Source organism: Pongo pygmaeus, chromosome 7 (assembly GCF_028885625.2).
Source record: "Pongo pygmaeus isolate AG05252 chromosome 7, NHGRI_mPonPyg2-v2.0_pri, whole genome shotgun sequence".
NCBI classification, from domain to species: Eukaryota; Metazoa; Chordata; class Mammalia; order Primates; family Hominidae; genus Pongo; species Pongo pygmaeus.
In genome coordinates, this window is record NC_072380.2 from 40,780,071 (window position 1) to 40,799,912 (window position 19,842).

The following is a 19,842-nucleotide window of genomic DNA, read 5'->3' on the forward strand; positions in this document are numbered from 1 at the left end:
TTTTTTTCTTTTTTTTTTTTTTTTTGAGACGGAATCTCGCTGTCACCCAGGCTGGAGTGCAGTGGCGCCATCTCGGCTCACAGCAGGCTCCGTCGCGTGGTTCACGCCATTCTCCTGCCTCAGCCTGTCGAGTAGCTGGGACTATAGGCGCTTGCCACCTCACCCGGCTAATTTTCTGTATTTTTAGTAGAGACGGGATTTCACTGTGTTAGCCAGGATGGTCTCGATCTCCTGACCTCATGATCCACCCGCCTCGGCCTCCCAAAGTGCTGGGATTACAGGCGTGAGCCACCCCGCGCGGCCCTGCTTTTCTCATGCTCTCTGTCAGACACTTCACCAGCAGGAAGGGAACAGAGGAGTGGTTAGTCACCAGGCCCCCGCTGCCTCATGCCACTGCAGTGATTAATAAATTACATTGAAAACTACAAAGTATTCTGTTGGCCAGAGACCTTCCAGAGCTAGTTCTGACGCAACTGTTGTAGCATCTCTTTAATTAGGGGGCCAGCATCTTCTGAGCACATGGTGGAAAAGTAAAACCGAACCTTAGTTGGCTTCCACTTCTTATGCTGTTAAAGCCAGGAAGGACTTGGAGATTATTCAGTCGGATACATCCACCTTAGAGACAAGTCAGTGTTGACTCAGAGACTGATAGCCCGTTAGCAGAAAAGCCAGGGCTATAGCTCGGATTTTGTGGCCTCACTGTTTCTCAGAAGTCCCTTGCATCTTAGTCTGCTGCAGCTTCTAATGCCAAGACTGCTATAAAGAAACAGAATCGGCCAGGCACGGTGACTCATGCCTGTAATCCCAGCACTTTGGGAGGCTGAGGAGGGCGGATTGCCGGAGCTCAGGAGTTCGCAACCAGCCTGGGCAACACGGTGAAAACCCGTCTCTACTGAAAATACAAAAAATTAGCCGGGCGTGGCGGCGTGCCTCTGTAGTCCCAGCTACTTGGGAGGCTGAGGCAGGAGAATTGCTTGAATCTGGGAGGCGGAGGTTGCAGTGGGCCGAGATCCACCCACGGCACTCCAGCCTGGGTGACAGAGCAAGACTGGGTCTCAAAAAAAAAGAAAGAAAAGAAACAATCTACATTATTTTTGTATTGTTTTCTTTTTAGCAATGTGTTTGGGGGCAATATATGTGAGAGCGGGGCTCTGCCTATTAAATATCCCTGTGCCTCAAAGGCATCAGGTGCTATGCCGGCCAATTACAGTGATGCAAAACTGTAGATCCCTGTTAGTGCCTCCATATCACTGGCCCAGCTGTGATTTCCCAAGTTCTAGAAAAATATTTTAAAAGTCTGGATCAATATAATGATTCTACCACCTGTGACATCTTTCTATCTGGTGTAGAAAGCCAAAGTAAGCATCAGAAAAAAATACACAGGAAAGTTATCACGGGTTACATACAGGGAAGGTAATTCGGCTAGATGCAGCGCTGCAATGGGCTTGTAATCTTGTTAAGACTATTGTTTCCAATACATGGGACACAATAGAAAGCAATTTACAACAGGCTAGGTCTGGTTGGTATAATGATGCAGGGGAAACACTGGAAACTCGACAGGAGTGGGAAAGAAGACTGTGTCACTCACAGCTTTATTTCTAGTGCCCAGTACAGCTCCTGGAGTATGGTAAACCGTCATTAAATACAGTACTCTACCTAATCTAAGATAGCACTGCTGTTAAGAAACATAATTTTATATTTTTTTACTTTTAAGAAGCACAAACAGTAACCACTAAACACATCATACTGGTTTTCGAGATGTTAAAATGTAAACAAAAAGTGCATCCTAGAATCAATGAAAGAAGGTATTTGTAAATGGAGAACAAATGAATGACCTGGCTTAGAATCCTGGGGTTATTGCTCACTGCATGTAGGATACTGGGCAAATCACTTCAAGTTTCGTTGTCCTGAAAATAGAAAATAATAATAATAAACCCTATTTCAAAGGGTTTCTTTCATCATTATTAAAATATATTAGTTAGGATAAAGTGCTTTGTAAACTCAAAGTTTTAATAGAAAATATTAATTAAGTTCCAAAATTAACTCATATGCAATCAATGCAATGGCTCGATTAGAAAGGGTTTTGTGTAAACCGTAGCATCATGGAAGAAAGAGTCATTGAAAATTACAGGACATACATTGTGTCTTGACGGATGGAGACAGTTTAGACTAATAAACCTTTTCCATGGGCTTTAAATCATCTCTAGGCACAAGGTTGAAGTGAAAGCAGACTGACGGAGGCTGTCATTAGACTCAGACCTAGATTCAGCGGCAGAAAGAAGGCAGCTTCCCAAGATATCCATCCACAAAGAACAAAAATGCACGGGCCAGGCACTTTGGGAGGCCGAGGTGGGCGGATCACAAGGTCAAGAGATCGAGACCATCCTGGCCAACATGGTGATACCCCATCTCTACTATAAATACAAAAATTAGCTGGGCGTGGTGGCACACACTTGTAGTCCCAGCTACTCAGGAGGCTGAGGCAGGAGAATCGCTTGACTCTGGAAGGCAGAGGTTGCAGTGAGCCGAGATCATGCCACTGTACTCTAGCCTGGTGACAGAGTGAAAAAAAAAAAAGAAAAAGAAAAGAAAATCATGGAAATATGGCATCACTTAACTCATTTTCAGGTACAACTTCTCATATAACAGGTAAGCCATGAATTGCTTCTAAACCAAAGGACTTGAACTCAAGTCTGGAGCAGAAATTGTACACCACTCCTCTCTAATGCTGACTTGTATCTGTTGAGTTTTTCATATTATTCAAGTTGGCAATCTCAGTTGAGGTTCTGAACAAAACATTACTGGCCCAGCCCTTTGGGAGACCCAGGCGAGAGGATCACTTGAGGCCAGGACTTCAAGAGCAGCTGGGGCAACATAGCAAGATGCCATCTCTACAAAACAAAACAAAAAAACTTAGCCAGGCACATGGCGTGTGCTGTAGTACCAGCTACTCCAGAGACTGAGGCAGGAGGATCACTTGAGCCCAGGACATTGAGGCTGTGGTGAGCCATGATCATACCACTGCACTCCAGTCTGGGTGACAGAGCCCTTAAAAAACAAAAACAAAAAAATACACACACAAAATTTACTGAATGTAGTACAGCTTACCAAAATTAAATGACTCTTTTAATTATCTAATTATCTATTTTTAATTAACAAAATTTTAATTATCTTTTAATTATCTATCTTTAATTTTTGTCCCAAGAAATTTTCTGCTCCTGAAAATAATGAAAATAAACCAGAGAACAAAGAACTATTAAAAATAAGAAACATTTTACAAAGTTTGTTTCTTTTTTTTTCCCATGAATATTGTCTCTGCTTTAGCAAAGAAAAGCAAATCAGTAAGCTGAAGAGTTTCCTTAAAAATTTGAGATCAAATTTGGTTCAAGATATTAACAGAAATCACTTTGTTTCCTCTTCTACTAAATAAATGCTGAGCAAATATTTAAGAAATATTAATTTGATGATATCATCCCCTCTAGTGTACCCTCTTGTCTTTATCTGGCTCTGATGAGCACTGCTCCTTAATCTTTCTAATGTGACGGTTTAGAGGAGTGTTCCTTCTGCTCACTCTACACAGGAGAAAGGTTGAATAGACATCCTAAAATCCAGATTTCTCCCAAGCCACTTTTTATTTTCTAGCAATTATTCCCTCAGGCAGCACTTTGGTTTTGTTTGACACAGTCATGTCATCTAAGGATAATTCAGGGAACACTGGCACCTAATATCTAATGAACAAGCGCTGAGCATATATGTAACCTGGATGCCACCCCCTTCTATCCCCATTATTTGAGATGAGGAGTGCATGTAGCTCCTACCAGGAGAATCATGGGGAGTTTATCACCTAATGAACCCTTCTTTCCTAAGGAACAGTCCAAAGCAGATTTGATAACTCGGTTGGCTACTGAAATTCTCTAAAGCTACCAGTTCCTCTTTCCTCTGCCGCTGTTTTTGTCCTGTGGTCTCTGCTCTCTTGACTTCATGGTCAGCACGCACTGGTGGTACTCCATTTCCTAGCATGGCCCGTGAAATGCAGCCCTCTGCCATCCTTCTGACCATTTGCCATTCCCCATCATTTGAGATCTTCGCTTACCTCGTTGTGGGCTTCATCTCTTTCCTTTTCTATCACTTATGTGCTGCACAAAACAGTGGCGAGGGAAGAATGTTTCCCCACTTTTTATGATAAAGGTATGTCTTGGTTTTCTAAAGCTGCTGTAACAGATTACCACAAACTGAGTGGCTTAAAGCAACTGGCATTGATTCTGCCATAGTTTTGGAGATGAGTAGTCCAACATCAAGGTGGTGACAGGACCATGCTCCCCTGGAGGGTCTAGCGGAGAATCCTTTGTCATCTCTTCCAGCTTCTGGTGGTCCCAGGTGTTTGCTGGTTTGTAGCTGTGTAACTCTAATCTCTGCCTTCATCGTTACGTGGCTTTCTCCTCTGCCTCTCTCCCCTGTGTTTCTCTTGTGAAGACACTTCCCATTGGATTAGAGTCCACTAGGGTAATCTAGAATGATCTCACCTAGAGATCCTTAATTTAATTACATCAATAAAGACTCTTTTTCCAAATTAATTCATCACAGGTTCCAGATTATGACATGCACATACCTTTTGGGGGAGGTCAGGATTCAAGGCCTACAAAGGTCTTGTTTTCTTAGTGTCTACATTTGCACTGTAACAACTTTTACTCGGCTTGCTTTTCAGTTCTCACCTCCTCCTCTGGAGAAAATTCAATTAAGGCATATCAAGTGTTGAATCATAGTGTGATACATGCAAAAACAAATTGTGCCTGATCTAAAGATTCAAAATAGACCCAATCTTAGAACGATACTCCCTGTATATGCTTTGTCAGCTGTAATTAATTTGATATTTGGCATGATCTCATAGCCACGGAATGTCATTGCATTGTGCATACAGTACAGCTAGCTGCTGTCCCTCCCTCTAGAGCATGGCATGGAAGATCCACAGCTGTCACGATATCCTGCTTGACTTACCAGGCTGCGGCTGTAGCCTGAAAGCCCTAAGGGAACAATCTGCACTTACGATCTTGGTTGTCTTGAGGCTGAAAAGATATGCCTGCAATCTTTGTCACTGCCTAAAATACAAGCTCTTCTGGTCACTGTTTAATTTTCTCTATAGTCACTCCAAGAATGTGCCAAACTTTCTCTTTCTCTTTTAATTCAGTCAGCCTCCTGCTAGTCCTTTCCCTCTGAAATTCATCTCTGCTATCTTCTGGAATGCACCTTCAAGATAAGCAGACTAATTTACATAGTTAATTCTGACCCCAGTGCTCCTAGGTAAGGTAATCGCCCCTAAGTCTGTTGATCATCAGAAATTCTGAAGAGTATTTAAAAATACTTGCCGATTTCCAGGGCTTATTCTAGACCTACTGAGTCAGAATGTCTCAAGCCATGGGACTTCGGTTTCCAAATATTCTCCGTAAGTTATTAGTGAATTCATGTGTTGATTAAGGACCATCAGCATCCATTGGGGATTATAGATATCTACTAATGGGAAATAAAAACAAATTAGCTAGAATGCCTAACCTTTGGTTTGGCAGGAGAAGCATAATAATATGAAATCTAAACTCAAGTGTCAGATATTTTAATGGAAAGAACCGTCAAGTCCTATCTGCTTCTAATTCTTAGAAAAATATTGTTCTGTTGAAAGAGTTCTCTCCCATTTGCTACTACCTTTTTATATAAAAAACAGTTTTATCTTTCTTCAGAGCAGCTTTATCTTTCTTCAGAGCAGCTTCACAGCAGGTGGTCCTATAGGGGACTTTTCTGGAGACTATATTTCTTTCCTCCCATAAAGGCGAAAGCAACACAAGAAAGGCTCAGAGTGACATGTCATTTCTATACAAACATGCATTCTTGCTTCCTCACCTTAAATATTCCATGTTTACCTTTATCTGACTTCATCATCAAAACTCGTCAGATTTTCTTTTTTTCCCTAAGAATTGATGTTGAACAGGTTCTACCAAGTTTTCAACTTTACCTTAAATGTCTAAAGTCATTCTAACTGCATTTTATACCTAGAAATCTACTTCAGTTTATGATTCACACTTTGCTTGGAATTAAGCTATTTATTTAGAAGATGGTTTCTTCCTTTGTTTTGCAGATAAGCCAGTTTCTCTCTCTCTCCCTCTCTCTCTCTCTTTCTCTCTCTGTCTGTAATCTCTTCCCCTTCTCTTTGCTCTTTCTTTCTCATTGTTGTTCAAGGTTCAAGCAGTGTTTTCTTGTAGTATGTTAAAAGCTGATATCAAAGTTATTTTGCTTTAGGGAGGAAGGGCATATGGATTAATCTACCATGTACTTATGTCTGGAGCTTTGATAATAAATATGAGAAGTAGATAACATGGATCTACGGAAAATATGTTATAATTGTCCTTCTGAAAAAGTCAATACTTATTACCAGTGAAAAACGTATGTCTGTTTATTAAATCTCTTAACTATCTTTCCAAGATTCCAGTAACAAAACAAAAAACAACTTTTTGGTTGTCAGTTGATAATTCACTCATCTTGAATCTCCGTAGACATACTGCAAATGAAACCCAGTGTGTTCATTACCCATGAACATGTCTTATTGGAGGACTTTTGACCTTGGGGAACCATTCAGTTCTTTCCTCCTCCATAAATTCTGATGACTAAGTCAGCCAACAGTGACCATGGAGTTTCTGCCCTGGGTTCCTTCTTTATCACTGCGTATTCATGTTTCCAAAGCTTATACAAGCTTCTGGAAGACAAGGATTGTGTCTCAGCAGAGGTAGTTACAGTGCAGTAGAAAGAACTCTTGATAAAGAAGCAGGTAATTTTTTTTGTGAATGTTGCCTTCCATGTCATGTGAGTCAAGATTTTCTTCATTTTTTTTCCCAGGCAAATCAGATGCAAGAAAGCAAAGAACATCTTAAGGGTCCACTGAAGGTTTGGAGCAGAGAAATGAGCTAATAAATATTTAAAAGATTAGAGAACCAGTCTCATCGTCTAGCTGGTTTTCTCATTAATGAGTTGCATGAATCTTTAACACATGCTTACTTCACGTTTGCATGAATCACATGGTTTTCAGCTTTTTGAAAATTGTATTTGACACTTTGGGAGGTTCTACTGAGATTTCCAGTTAACTTATTTTCTTCAGTCAATTAAGCGCTGTTGTTCAAGAGGCCCCTCATGGGCTATTTAGGCTGACATGTCTTTTCTCAGCTTCTGGAGTGAATCCTCAGAGGCAATACAAATTTGCTTTTATGACCTTTTTTTTTTGTCCTCTTCCAACTCTCCCTTCTTCCTTACTTCCTTTCCTCCCTCACTTCTTCCATCCTTTCCTCCTTCCTCTTTTCCTCCCTTCCTCCCCTCCTTTTTCTCTTTCCTCTTCCCTTCCTTCCTTTCCCTTCCCTTTTTCCTTCCCTTCCCTTTCTTTCCTTCCTTCCTCTTTCTTTTTTCTTAACTCTGTGTTTTGTCTTTAATCTCTGCTTCTAACTGGCTGAATTAGGCTGCAGTTTTAATTTGTTTGTATCCCATCTGTTATTGCCCGTGGTGGCAGCCATGATTGCTGAGTTTATGATCTGACCATTGGGTAACCTCCACCCAGTGAAGATAGGAATCTAGGCTCATTGGGTCAGAGATAACAGAGAATTGTCTTAAATATTTTGTTTGTGTCTTTGTGCAATAAGATGTCTTGTTTCCACTGTAAGGTAGAACAGATCTTTAAGATCTGTATTGGTGCATTTATTTTTTTGTTTTCTATGTTTTTCTTTCCCATGGCTAAAGTTATAAAGCAGAAGCTAAAAACTCTCTGTTTCTGTAATTGAGAGAAGATTTTGCCTCTCATTGTGCAAGTGTGATGTATATATGTGTGCCTGTATGCATATATTAACATACTGTAATTAGCATATAGTAACAATGTAACACGTTACATTGTAAAACCCCTTAAAATAAATGTGTTCTGTTCTAATTGGTTTATGTACATTAATAAGAACTTCTTTCAATCTAATACTATTACTGTCACAATCTAATACTCCCACAACTCCCAGAATAACAAAAAAACTAAACTTCTAATGCTTTAATTGTGCTAGCCTTAAAAAAAGTTGCTTCTCATAGAAACTGCTAAGTCAGAAGCTAAGCTAAGCTCACATAATGAAATGAGCTCTTGAACAAATCAGACTATTGTGATACATTTTGGTTTTAAAACATCTATATATATTTCCCCGATTTTACTGGTGAAGAATATAAAAATATGCATTTTATTTTTTTAAGGAAAAATGTAGGTTTTTGTTTTTATTTTCTTAACTAAGAGGCTTGTTAATCTAATCTTTCTAAACTTCTTATGCTGTTTTACTTACTAAAGAAGCTTATATTACTCACATGTTTCAGATTATAAGTAATATAATATGTGCTTAAATTGAATTATCATTCTGACAAATGATTTATATCAATAGCAATTATTTTCTGCAGGGTGTCAATTTAAATAGAGTTGTCTTATTCTGTAGTTAATTTTAAGATCTTATAAATCATATTAATTGAATTGCTTAATATATAATCTTCAAATACTCAGCTAATTTCTAAGTAAGATAGAATGCTACCCAGAAAAAAAAAAGTGTGTGTGCGTGTCTCTGTGTGTGTGTGTGCGCGTGCATGTGCATATGCGTGTGTGTGTGTATGTGTTCTTTGCCTCTTAGCTTCTTATTTTTATCCATTATAGATTGGCTATATCTCTGGGTAATATTAACAAAGGTGATTATTTTTTGCCACTTTAAGTAGGTAGAAGATGGTAAAAAGATATTTCTGGCTGCAGGGTTCATGTTATACATGCAAATGAGCCTTGTAGTCCTGTTAAAATGCTTACATATGACAGTTGCTGCCTACCTCCTAGTTCTTTCTGTGAAATGGATGTTACATACTTTGGTAAAAAGTTATCATTGACATACATGAATGAGACTCTACCAGGAGTAATAATAGGATAGAGATACAATTTAGTACAAAGGTAATGAGGCGATCCTGTTAGGTGAAAAAAGAGGAGAGTTTTGTTTAAAATTAATTATTTTATTGTTCTGGTTGTTCTAAGCTGTGGAAGTGGATAGTGAAGAAAAAATATAGATTCCTTTTGCAGAAGGGAATTCTGTTTGTATGGGCAAATAAGAAGTCTAAAAAGAAGAAATTCAATGTGTAAACATTTTGCCAAATGTCACTCAGTTTTAATGAGTTTATTCAAAATATTTTTTAAAGAGAGCTGTGATTCCTTTGGTATCAAATATCATGTTGATGCAAAACAGAGAGAACTAGGTTTTCTGTCTAAATAATAAATTTATCTCGGAATATTTGTCTAGTTTTCTTTACCACCTTTTATGCTATCTGATGAGAAAACAGGGTTAGAGCTTGTTCTATGACTTAAAGCAAATGTTGGCAAACTGTGACCTGTGGGCCAAATCCAGTCCATCGTCTGCTTTGTGAATAAAGTTTTATTAGAACATAGTCATACTCATTCATTTACACATTGTCTATGGAGCTTACCTGATGGCCCTCAAAGTCTAAAATAGTTAATATCTGGCCATTTACAAAAAGTTTGCTGACCCTTGGCTTAAAACTTCCAATCCTTACAAGTAGTAAAATCCTTCCAATCCTTATAGGTTCCTTGGCTGGCCAGGAACTTTAATAGAGAAGAGAAGAACTTACTCACTTCCACAGACATTGCAGGCAAAACTAGTAGAGACAAATGTCTTGGGTTTCATTTTCTGGCCTCAGATTAGAAAAAAATAGATAAGAACAATAAAACACATCTCTGAAACAAGAGAAATTCTTCCACTTCTCCAGACAGAAGTTAATTTTCTGGCCTTACAAGTTGCTTAATGCCATAGGGCTCTAGATTTGCTGACAGTATTGAAAGGTGGCTTATGTGTATTAATTAACACCTTTTGCCACAACTATGTACATGAATCAGGCCCAAACGCAATGAGATCAGCTTTTCATAATCAATAATAATCTTTGGAAATTATTTATAATCAAAAGGGAGACTGTTAAGAATAATTATTCAAACCTTAAAACTGTAACAAAGAAAACTGAGTGTCCCTTCAATTTTCTCACAAGCTTACCTGTGGATTATCTAATTATCCAGGGCCAGTGTCTTCAAACTTTGACCCACAGGACAAATATTGTGGTCACCTTTATTGGTAAATTGCCTGTGGCTGCACATGTAGGCAAAAATGAGTCGTTGCTACAGAAACCATGTGACCCACAAAGCCAAAATAAGGTAATTTCTGGCCTTCTACAGGAAAAGTTTGCCAACCCCTGCTCTTGAAATGTTTCTCTTTGTTTGACTTGCTAGTTACTACTGATAAGGGTAGTTTTCAACTCTGAAATTGTAGGTGGTGACTTATAGAAAACTGATAGCAATGTAAATGATAGTTGTCTGATAGGAATGCAAAACAAATTGCTTGGTAGATATCCAAAAGATTTCTACATAATAAAAGAGATCATCTCTAAAGTTGCAGTTTTATTACACTGTAGAATATTAATTAATTTTGTATGAAAATTAACCATCTCATTTAAGCATTCTTTTAGCCATTATAAATAGGTCACTCTCCAATTCTCCTTAAAAATCTTCACTATTTTGCTTATTTTCTCATTAATTAATTAAATAAATCTGTTCAGTGCTCACTTTAAAAGCAAAGATGATTAATACAGAATATAATTTTTACCTTCAGAGGAAACACTGATAAAATTCTTACAATGTAGTTATGATTTTAATTAATATCAGTCCTGATTAGAAAAAAATGTAAATTGAAACCACATGATAAAATACCATTTTATAGCCATTATTATTGGCAAAGAGTAAAGTCTGATAATATCTATACAAATTATGAAAAAAACTATACTTTTTCATGGTTTATGGGATTATACATTAGTAAAAAAGAAATCCAAAGAATAATTTTCACTTATCTAGTAAATTTGAAAGTGCAGATAAACTATGACAGAAAGACTTTTCTCCTAAGTATAAACCCTAAAGAAATCTATACATATGTACACAAAGACACATGTACCAGAGTGTTCATATCACAATTGTTTGTAATATCAATCATGCAAACAAACCTGGAAATAAACGTTTTCACCAAAAGCATAAAAACATTGTAGTATATGCATACAACATAAAAAATAAATGCATTACAGCTACATGCAATAATATGAAAGAATCCCACTGTATGGTATTGAGTTTAAAAAGCAAGTCAAGGAAGAATATAAACACTATGATTGCATTTATGTATAGTTAAAAATCATACAAAACTGTAATAAATTATTTAGGGATACAAACATATGATAAAATTATAAAGAAAAGCATGTGAGTTTAACACAAACTTCCACATAGTGGCTGTCTCTGAAGGTGCAGTAAAAGCTTTAGAACATAGCAGAGATTTTTTTAAAAAATTTATTTCCATAGGTTTTGGAGAACAAGTTGTATTTGGTTACATGAGTATGTTCTTTAGTGGTGATTTGTGAGATTTTGGTGCACCCACCACCCAAGCAGTATACACGGAATCCAGTTGGCAGTCTTTTATCCCTCACCCTCTTTCCACCCTTTCCCCTGAGTCCCTAAAGTCCATTTTATCATTCTTATGCCTTCACATCCTCATAGCTTAGCTCCCACTTATATGTGAGAATGTACAAGATTTGGTTTTTCATCCCTGAGTTACTGCATCTAGAATAATAGTCTCCAGTTCCATCTCGGTTGCTGTGAGTGCCATTAATTTGTTCCTTTTTATGGCTGAGTAGTATTCCCATCAATAGTAGGATGCCCATAAATCAATAAGTGGATAAAGAAATTGTAGTATGTGTGTGTATATATATGTATCTTTTTATGGCTGAGCATATATATCATATATATGATGGAATACTATATATATGTGTATATATATGATAGAATGCCTTTTTATGGCTGAGTAGTATTTCATATATATGATAGAATACTACTCAGCCATAAAAAGAGGTGTGTATGTGTGTGTGTATATATACCACAATTTATCCACTCATTGATTGATGGGCATTTGGATTGGTTCCATATTTTTGCAATTGCAAATTGTGCTGCTATAAACATGCGTGTGTAAGTATCCCTTTTGTAAAATGACTTATTTACTACTTTATCTACTGGTAGATACTCAGTAGGTGGATTGCTGGATCAAATGGTAGTTCTACTTTTAGTTATTTAAGGAATCTCCACACTGTTTTCATAGTGGTTGTACTAGTTTACATTGCCACCAGCCATGTAGAAGTGTTCCCTTTTCACCACATCCATGCCAACATCTATTATTTTTTGAGTTTTTTATTATGGCCATTCTTGCAGGAGTAAGGTGGTATTGCATTGTGGTTTTGATTTGCATTTCCCTGGTCATTAGTGATGTTGAGCATTTTTTCATGTTTGTTAGCCATTTGTATATCTTCTTTTGAGAATTGCCCTTAGCCCACTTTTTGGTGGGGTTGTTTTTATCTTGCTAATTTGTTTGAGTTCATTGTAAATTCTGGATATCAGTCCTTTGTTGGATGCATAGATTTTGAAGATCTTCTCCAACTATGTGGGTTGTCTGTTTACTCTGCTGGCTGTTCCTTTTGCTGTGGAGAAACTCTTTAGTTTAATTAAGTCCTAGCTATTTATTTTTGTTTTTGTTGCATTTGCTTTTGGGTTCTTGATCATAAAGTCTTTGCCTAAGCCAATGTCCAGAAGGGTTTTTCTGATGTTATCTTCCAGAGTTTTTATAGTTTCAGGTCTTAGATTTAAGTCCTTGATCCATCTTGAGTTGATTTTTGTATAAGGTAAGAAATGAGGATCCAGTTTCATTCTCCTACATGTGGCTAGCCAATTATCCCAGCACCATTTGTCAAATAGGATGTCCTTTCCCCACTTTATGTTTCTGTTTGCTTTGTTAAAGATCAGTTAGCTGTAAGTTTTGGGGTTTATTTCTGAGTTCTCTATTCTGTTCCATTAGTCTATGTGCCTATTTTTATACCAGTACCATGCTGTTTTGGTGACTATGGCCTTATACTATAGTTTGAAGTCAGATAATGTGATGCCTCCAGATTTGTTTCTTTTGCTTTGTCTTGCTTTGGCTATGTGGGCTCTCTTTTGGTTCCATATGAATTTTAGGATTGTCTTTTCTAGTTCTGTGCAGAATGATGGTGGTGTTTTAATGGAAATTGCATTGAATTTGTAGATTACTTTTGGCAGTATGGTCATTTTCACAAAATTGATCCTACTCATCCATGAGTATGGGATGTGTTTCCATTTGTTTGTGCCATCTAAGATGATTTCTTTTAGCAGTGTTTCGTAGTTTTCCTTCTCCTTGGTTAAGTATATACCTAAGTTTTTTGTGTTTTTTTTTTTGCAGCTATTGTAAAAGGGGTTGAGTTATTGTAAAAGGGGTTGAGTTCTTGATTTGATTCTCATCTTGGTCACTATTGGTGTATAGAAGAGCTACTGAGTGTGTCCAGTAGCTTTGTATCCTGAAACTTTGCTGAATTCATTTATCAGTTCTAGGAACTTTTTTGGAGGAGTCTTCAGGGTTTTGTAGGTATACAATCACATCATCAGCAAACAGCAACAGACGGATTTGGATGCCCTTTACTTCTTTCTCTTGTGATTGATCTGGCTAGGCCTTCCAGTACTACGTTGAATAGAAGTGATGAGAGTGGGCATCCTTGTCTTGTTCCAGTTCTCAGAGAGAATGCTTTCAACTGCTTTTTTCCCTGTTCAGTATAATGTTGGCTGTGGGTTTGTCGTAGATGGCTTTTATTACATTGAGGTGTGTCCCTTGTGTGCCAATTTTGTTGAGGATTTTAATCACAAAGGAATGCTGGATTTTGTCAAATGCTTTTTTTGCATCTTTTGGGATGATCATGTGGTTTTTTGTTTTAATTCTGTTTAGGAGGTGTATCACATTTATTGACTTGCATATGTTAAACCATCCCTGCATCCCTGGTATGAAACCCACTTGATCATGGTAGATTATCTTTTTGATATATTGTTGGATTCGCTTAGCTAATATTTTGTTGAGGATTTCAGCATCTATGTTCATCAGGGATATTGGTCTGTAGCTTTCATTTTTGGTTATTTTTTTTCTGGTTTTGGTATTAGGGTGATACTGGCTTCATAGAATGATTTAGGGAGGATTCTCTCTTTCTCTATCTTGTGGAATAATGTCAATAGGATTGGGACCAGTTCTTTGAATGTCTGATAGAATTCAGCTGGGAATCTCTCTGGTCCTGGACTTTTTTGATTGGTAATTTTTTTATTACCATTTCAATCTTTCTGCTTGTTATTTGTCTATTCAGGGTTTCTAATTATTCCTGATTTAAGCTAGGAGACTTGTATATTTCCAGGAATTTATCCATCTCCTCTAGGCTTTCTAGTTTATGCATTTAAAGGTGTTCAAAGTAGCCTTGAGTGATCTTTTGTATTTCTGTGGCATCGGTTGTAATTTATCTTTTCAAAGAACTAGCTTTTTGTTGCATTTGTCTTTTGTATTGTTTTTTGTTTGTTTCAATTTTATTTAATTCTGCTCTGATCTTGGTTGTTTCTTTTCTTCTGCAGGATTTGGGTTTGGTTTGTTCTTGTTTCCCTAGTTCCTTGAGGTGTGACCTTAGGTTGTCTATTTGTGCTCTTTCAGACTTTTTGATGTAGGCATTTAAGGCTATGAACTTTCCTCTTAGCACTGCCAGAGGTTTTGATAGGCTGTATCATTATTATCATTCAGTTCGAATAATTTTTAAATTTCCATTTGATTTTATTGTTGACCCAATGATCATTCAGAGGCAGGTTATTTAATTTTCAAGTGTTTGCATGGTTTTGAAGGTTCCTTTTGGAGTTGATTTCCAATTTTATTCCACTGTGGTCTGAGAGAGTACTTGATATAATTTCAAATTTCTTAAATTTATTAAGACTTCCTTTGTGGCCTATCATATGGTCTATTTTGGAGAAAGTTCCTTGCACTGATGAACAGAGTGTATATTCTGTGGTTGTTGGGTAAATGTTCTGTCAATATCTGTTAAGTTCATTTGTTCTAGGGTATAGTTTAAATCCATTGTTAGAATATAGCAGAGATCTACCAAGAACTTTAAAAGTAACAGCCATGGTTTCTTTCTTAAATTGAGTGGCAAATAGTTGGAAATTTGGTTTATAGTTACTTTTTAAATCTTATAAATTTTCCTTTTAAAATCATCAACATATAATGGAAATAAATACTTAAAACTAACAGTCTTGCAGTAATAACCAAGATTTGAGGCAGCTGGAGCTTCATCTATCAGTCAAGACTCTTTAGGTTGCAGATGAACAACAGCAAAAACAGGTTTGAGCAAAACAGGAATGTACTGGCTCAAATAAATGTAAAATCTAGGGCCTCAGCCATAGCTCAATGGGAAGGAATGAGAGGGAAGAGCATGGCCAAGTTATGCCACCTGATCCTGACATCTCTGAGCTCTACTTCCTCTTGGTGTTGGACTCATTCTGGGATCGCTTTCCTCCTGGGTTGGCCTGATGGCTGTGGGGGCACCATTATCACATTTTCTAGGTTCAAGCCTTCAAGCATCACAGAAAATAAAACTTGTCTCTTATCCAGTAGTCCTGGCACATGTTTTTACTGTCACATTGGCTCATTTTGGATTATGTGACCATTGTTGACCAGCACTAGTCAGAGGTATATAGTGTTCGGATTGACTGGAACCAAACCATGTGTTTACTCCTTGAGCTGGAAATGGAATTAGCTCCATTAGATGTGCATAACTAGGAGTAGAGAAGAGACAAATTGCCAGAAAAAAATAAAGATTATTTTGCCAAAAGAAGGCAAATCCAGTCTAGGTGGCCAAAATTAAAAACCAAACCAACTACAGAATCTAAGTCATTCCCTCAGTGAGGTAGACCAGAAAGCCTAATCCAATTTAATTGAAATCAGGAGAAATGTCCTTGAAGGTGAGTACCTGTCTATGCCTGGGCTCCCAGAAAACTGAGCCTGAGGCAGAGGCTTTCATGCTTTTAATTTACAGGGAACTCCACAGAATAAAAGTGTAAGGAGAATGTAGCAAGGAAGGAGAGAGAGAGACAGTACAAAAGTCACTGATGACAACAACATCATTAAGTGTGACATGCTGCTCTGCCCTTGAGGACCATCCACCAAGAAGTGCTATAAATTGGCCCCATTCTTTACTAGTTAAGGTCTACCCCACAAGTTACTGATGCATGGTGCTGAGCAGAGAAACCCTGAACTGAGAAGCAAGAGGCAGTTAGCATAGGCATAATGTGGAATGCTTCCAGGTTGTGACTGTGTGTGTTTGTAACCCTACAGAGCTGGTTACTGCAATACCAGATGAAACAAAAAGCAGGTGAGACAGGTTGCATCCGATGCTGTGCCTTGGGTAGGGAGACTCGTGGGAGCAGAATCCATGACAAGTGCTTGCTGGTACTCCATTGTATTCTTCATATTGTTGGCAGCCAAGAGTTACAACTCCCATCACATCAGTGCTACAACAGTGCTTCCTCTATCTTGCCTCAGAGGCTTCAGACCTCCATTGATCCAGTTGTTGTTTCTCAAAAACTGTCCAGAGGCAGCACTGTCTAGCAGACCATCAAAGATCAGGTAGGAAGAATCTGTTCTCTAAGTAAGGAGTCTTCAATCCCCAGGACACAGACCAGTACTAGTCCGTGGCCTGTTAGGAGCTGGGGTGCACAGCAGGAGGTGAGCAGTGAGCCAGTGAGTGAAGCTTCCTCTATATTTACAGCCACTTCCCACCACTTGCATTACTGCCTGAGCTGTGCCTTATGTTAGATTAGCAACAGCATTAGATTCTCACAGGAACATGAACCCTGTTATGAACTGCACACGTGAGAAATCTAGGTTGCATTCTCCTTATGAGAATCTAATGCCTGATGATCTGTCACTGTCTCCCATCACCCCCAGATGGGACTGTCTAGTTGCAGGAAAACAAGCTCAGAGTTCCTGCTGATTCTACATTATGGTGAATTTTATAATTATTTTATTCTATATTTAACAATATAGTAATAATAGAAATAAAGGCACAATAAATGTAATGTGCTTGAATCATCTCAAAACCATCTGCTCTAAGGTACATTGCTGATTTGTCTGGTGACTTGCTAGATTGACTGCCTGATGCCTGGGGAAAATTTCAGCATATAATCAATATCAAGTCAGGGGTTTTTGTTCAGACTCACTTTTACCCAAGTCCAGCAACTATAAGTAAAAGTGGACACCTAGGGGGAGCTCAAGGCCGCCGTGAGAATGATAAACAAATGAAAGGCATTGGGGATGACTTGACTCAAGTCAGCAGAGAGGACTTCTATAGTATGCGGCTTGCATATCATCAGGAGAATAGTATTCAGAGTAAAAAGACTGTTTTCTTGTTGTATGAAGTGTTATAGCTCCTTGAAGCTTAACTTTTCATGTAGCATTCTGCACTGCTCTGATGCATAATTGGTTTCTGGGAGGTCAGCAGTGCCTCATGAAAAAGCCCATTTGAAAAAAAATCAATCTCAAACATTAAAGTGGAAATAATTCCATGCTTAGCTACAGAAACTATAGAAACACATTTCATTGATGAAAAGCTTTTAAAAATAATATAGACCTTCATTTCCTAATCCATAAAATGAGAGGATTGGATTTGGTGATCTCAAAGGTCATCGGTTTTCCTTTGACTCCATTGCTAGGAAGCTGAAACTTCCATTGCTACTGATTTTAAAGAGGAGTTTGGGGTTTGGGTTTCTCTCTCTCTCTCGTCTGTTGTGTCCCATTCATCTTTTCAGCCATGTTAACAGCTTTGGTATATATGGATCTCTGGGCTTATGGTGAGCCATGATCAATTCCTTTGGTGAGCATAGATAACCAAGATTCCTTTTGTCACAATTCTCTGATCCTAATAATGACCATACTTGTTTTTCCCATTTGAAAAATATAAGCATTAATTCCTGCAGCTCTCTTTACCCAGCTGCTGAACCTTGGGTAAAGCATTCGATGTAAGTAGCAGTGATAATAGACTCCCAGATATCCTGTGTTCTTGGAGCTTGGCCTTTGACCATGATAATCTTAGGATGCCCCAGTGTCCCAGCTTTCATCATTACCCTGGCTCCCTCCCCAAGCACACACCCCATCTCTTCCATCCTTCACTGAGGTGTAGTCACAGAATTAAGTCATCATATATGGCTCTTACACTCTACCTCCTATCTCAGTGGCACAAAGACATCGGATATACCTGAGGCTGTCTTCACCCAGGTCATTTCATGCCTCTTGGGGTGCCCAGCAGACTTGGCACCAGCACATGGAAAGAAGACCTTGTGACTGCTGGGCCCCTTACCAGGTGGTCTCTCCACATTTCAGAGCTGATCTCTTGAGTGTGGAGGTAAGAGGTGCAAAGAGGTGTCACCCAGCCCAGGTTCTTCTCTTTTCCTTTCCTGTACCCCTTCCTTTGCTGCTGTGCTAATTAAATTATTGGCAGCCAATAAGTGAACTCTCTTTGTAACATCCTGTTTTAGTTGCAGCTCTTGAATTTCTCTTTGTTTGCTTTTTCTTTTGCTTTTATCTCTTCTCTCCTTTAATCAAGTGCCTCTTCCCTTCAGAAATAGCTTACAGGCTATTTTATATTCTACAGTGTAGGTCCAGATTTTTAAATAGAGGGAAATGACTTTCATACATTCTTTTTTCAGCTCATTGTGGTGGTCTAGAAAAAAAATAGGTAAAGCTGTGACTTATCACACATATAAATCCTGGGCTTGCACCTTTCAGAGTTTGTTATTGGTCTTTGTGAAATGTATGGTGTGGAGGCTCTACATTAATGCACCTTTTCTTCATCACTTCAGGTGGAAAAATCCATTCCTGACTGCAATGGTGAAGTGGATGCATGGAATCCCCAGCAAGGTCCTGGCAGACAAGTCCATGTTGGCCCCGATAAATCGATGATGGTGGTGGGAGACTCACTCCCTCCACAGGCCCCGGATAAGCCAGAGCACGCAGTGGCAGACAAAGGAGGGTGAAACCAGCATGTATGTGCCTCTCATAAATGCTTTCCCTATGTTCATAAATTGTCATTTAATTTTAATAACAACCAATTAGAAGATGATTGTGAAACCATTAAACAGATGAATAAACTGAGGCTACCAGAGATTATGTCTTTCCCCAAGTCATACTGCTGGTGGGTAGTCAAGCCAGGATTACTACCCAGATTTGTCCAACTGCAATACTCATGTTCTTTTTACCAGGCACCATGCAAAGTGGTGTGCATGTATTTTCTCTTTTAATCATGATAAAAATCCTCAAAGATGGATATTAGCATCTCAGATTTACAAATAAAGAAACTGAAGCTTTGCAGAGTTCATTAAATTGCCTGAGTTCTTGCTGTTATGAAGTGGCAGAGGGCACTCCAACCCAATCTCACTCTAGAGTCCACATTTGTAATTACCCCACCAAACAGCCACAGCACTTGATCCCCAAGAGGGTGGCATGAAATGTTCAATGCCTTATGTTCAGAGCAGGCAGATTTTGACTTCAGTAGGCAAGATCTCTCAGACTTCTGTTTGGCTTCCATCAATATGTACTTAAGCCAGGGAGCTTCCCCAGACAAACTATGTGCTGCTCTCCCCAAGACAGGTGCATTTGCTCAGCACACCCATTTCCATCAGCTCTTTTTTTTTTTTTTTTGAGTTTACTGCTCAGCTGGGCAGCTGCACCATCAGCAGCCCATCTGGCAAAAGCTGCAGCCCACTTACCTATAAAGCATGCACCAGGAGGGCTTGACAAAAGGGAGCAGCTTTGCTACCAGCGGCAGTATCCCATTTGGAAACAGAAGCAGGGGGCCTGGAGTCCT

At 38.5% G+C, this 19,842-nt stretch overlaps 1 long non-coding RNA gene across 1 annotated transcript in view; it reads left to right on the forward strand.

Moving 5' to 3' along the window:
• LOC134740105 (uncharacterized) overlaps window positions 1–18,955 on the forward strand; it is a 31,325-nt gene extending 12,370 nt beyond the window's left edge. The window contains exon 3 of the long non-coding RNA XR_010127341.1: window positions 18,839–18,955. This is a non-coding gene — a long non-coding RNA (uncharacterized LOC134740105). The remainder of the gene's footprint in view (window positions 1–18,838) is intronic.
• Window positions 18,956–19,842: the final 887 nt, after the last annotated feature.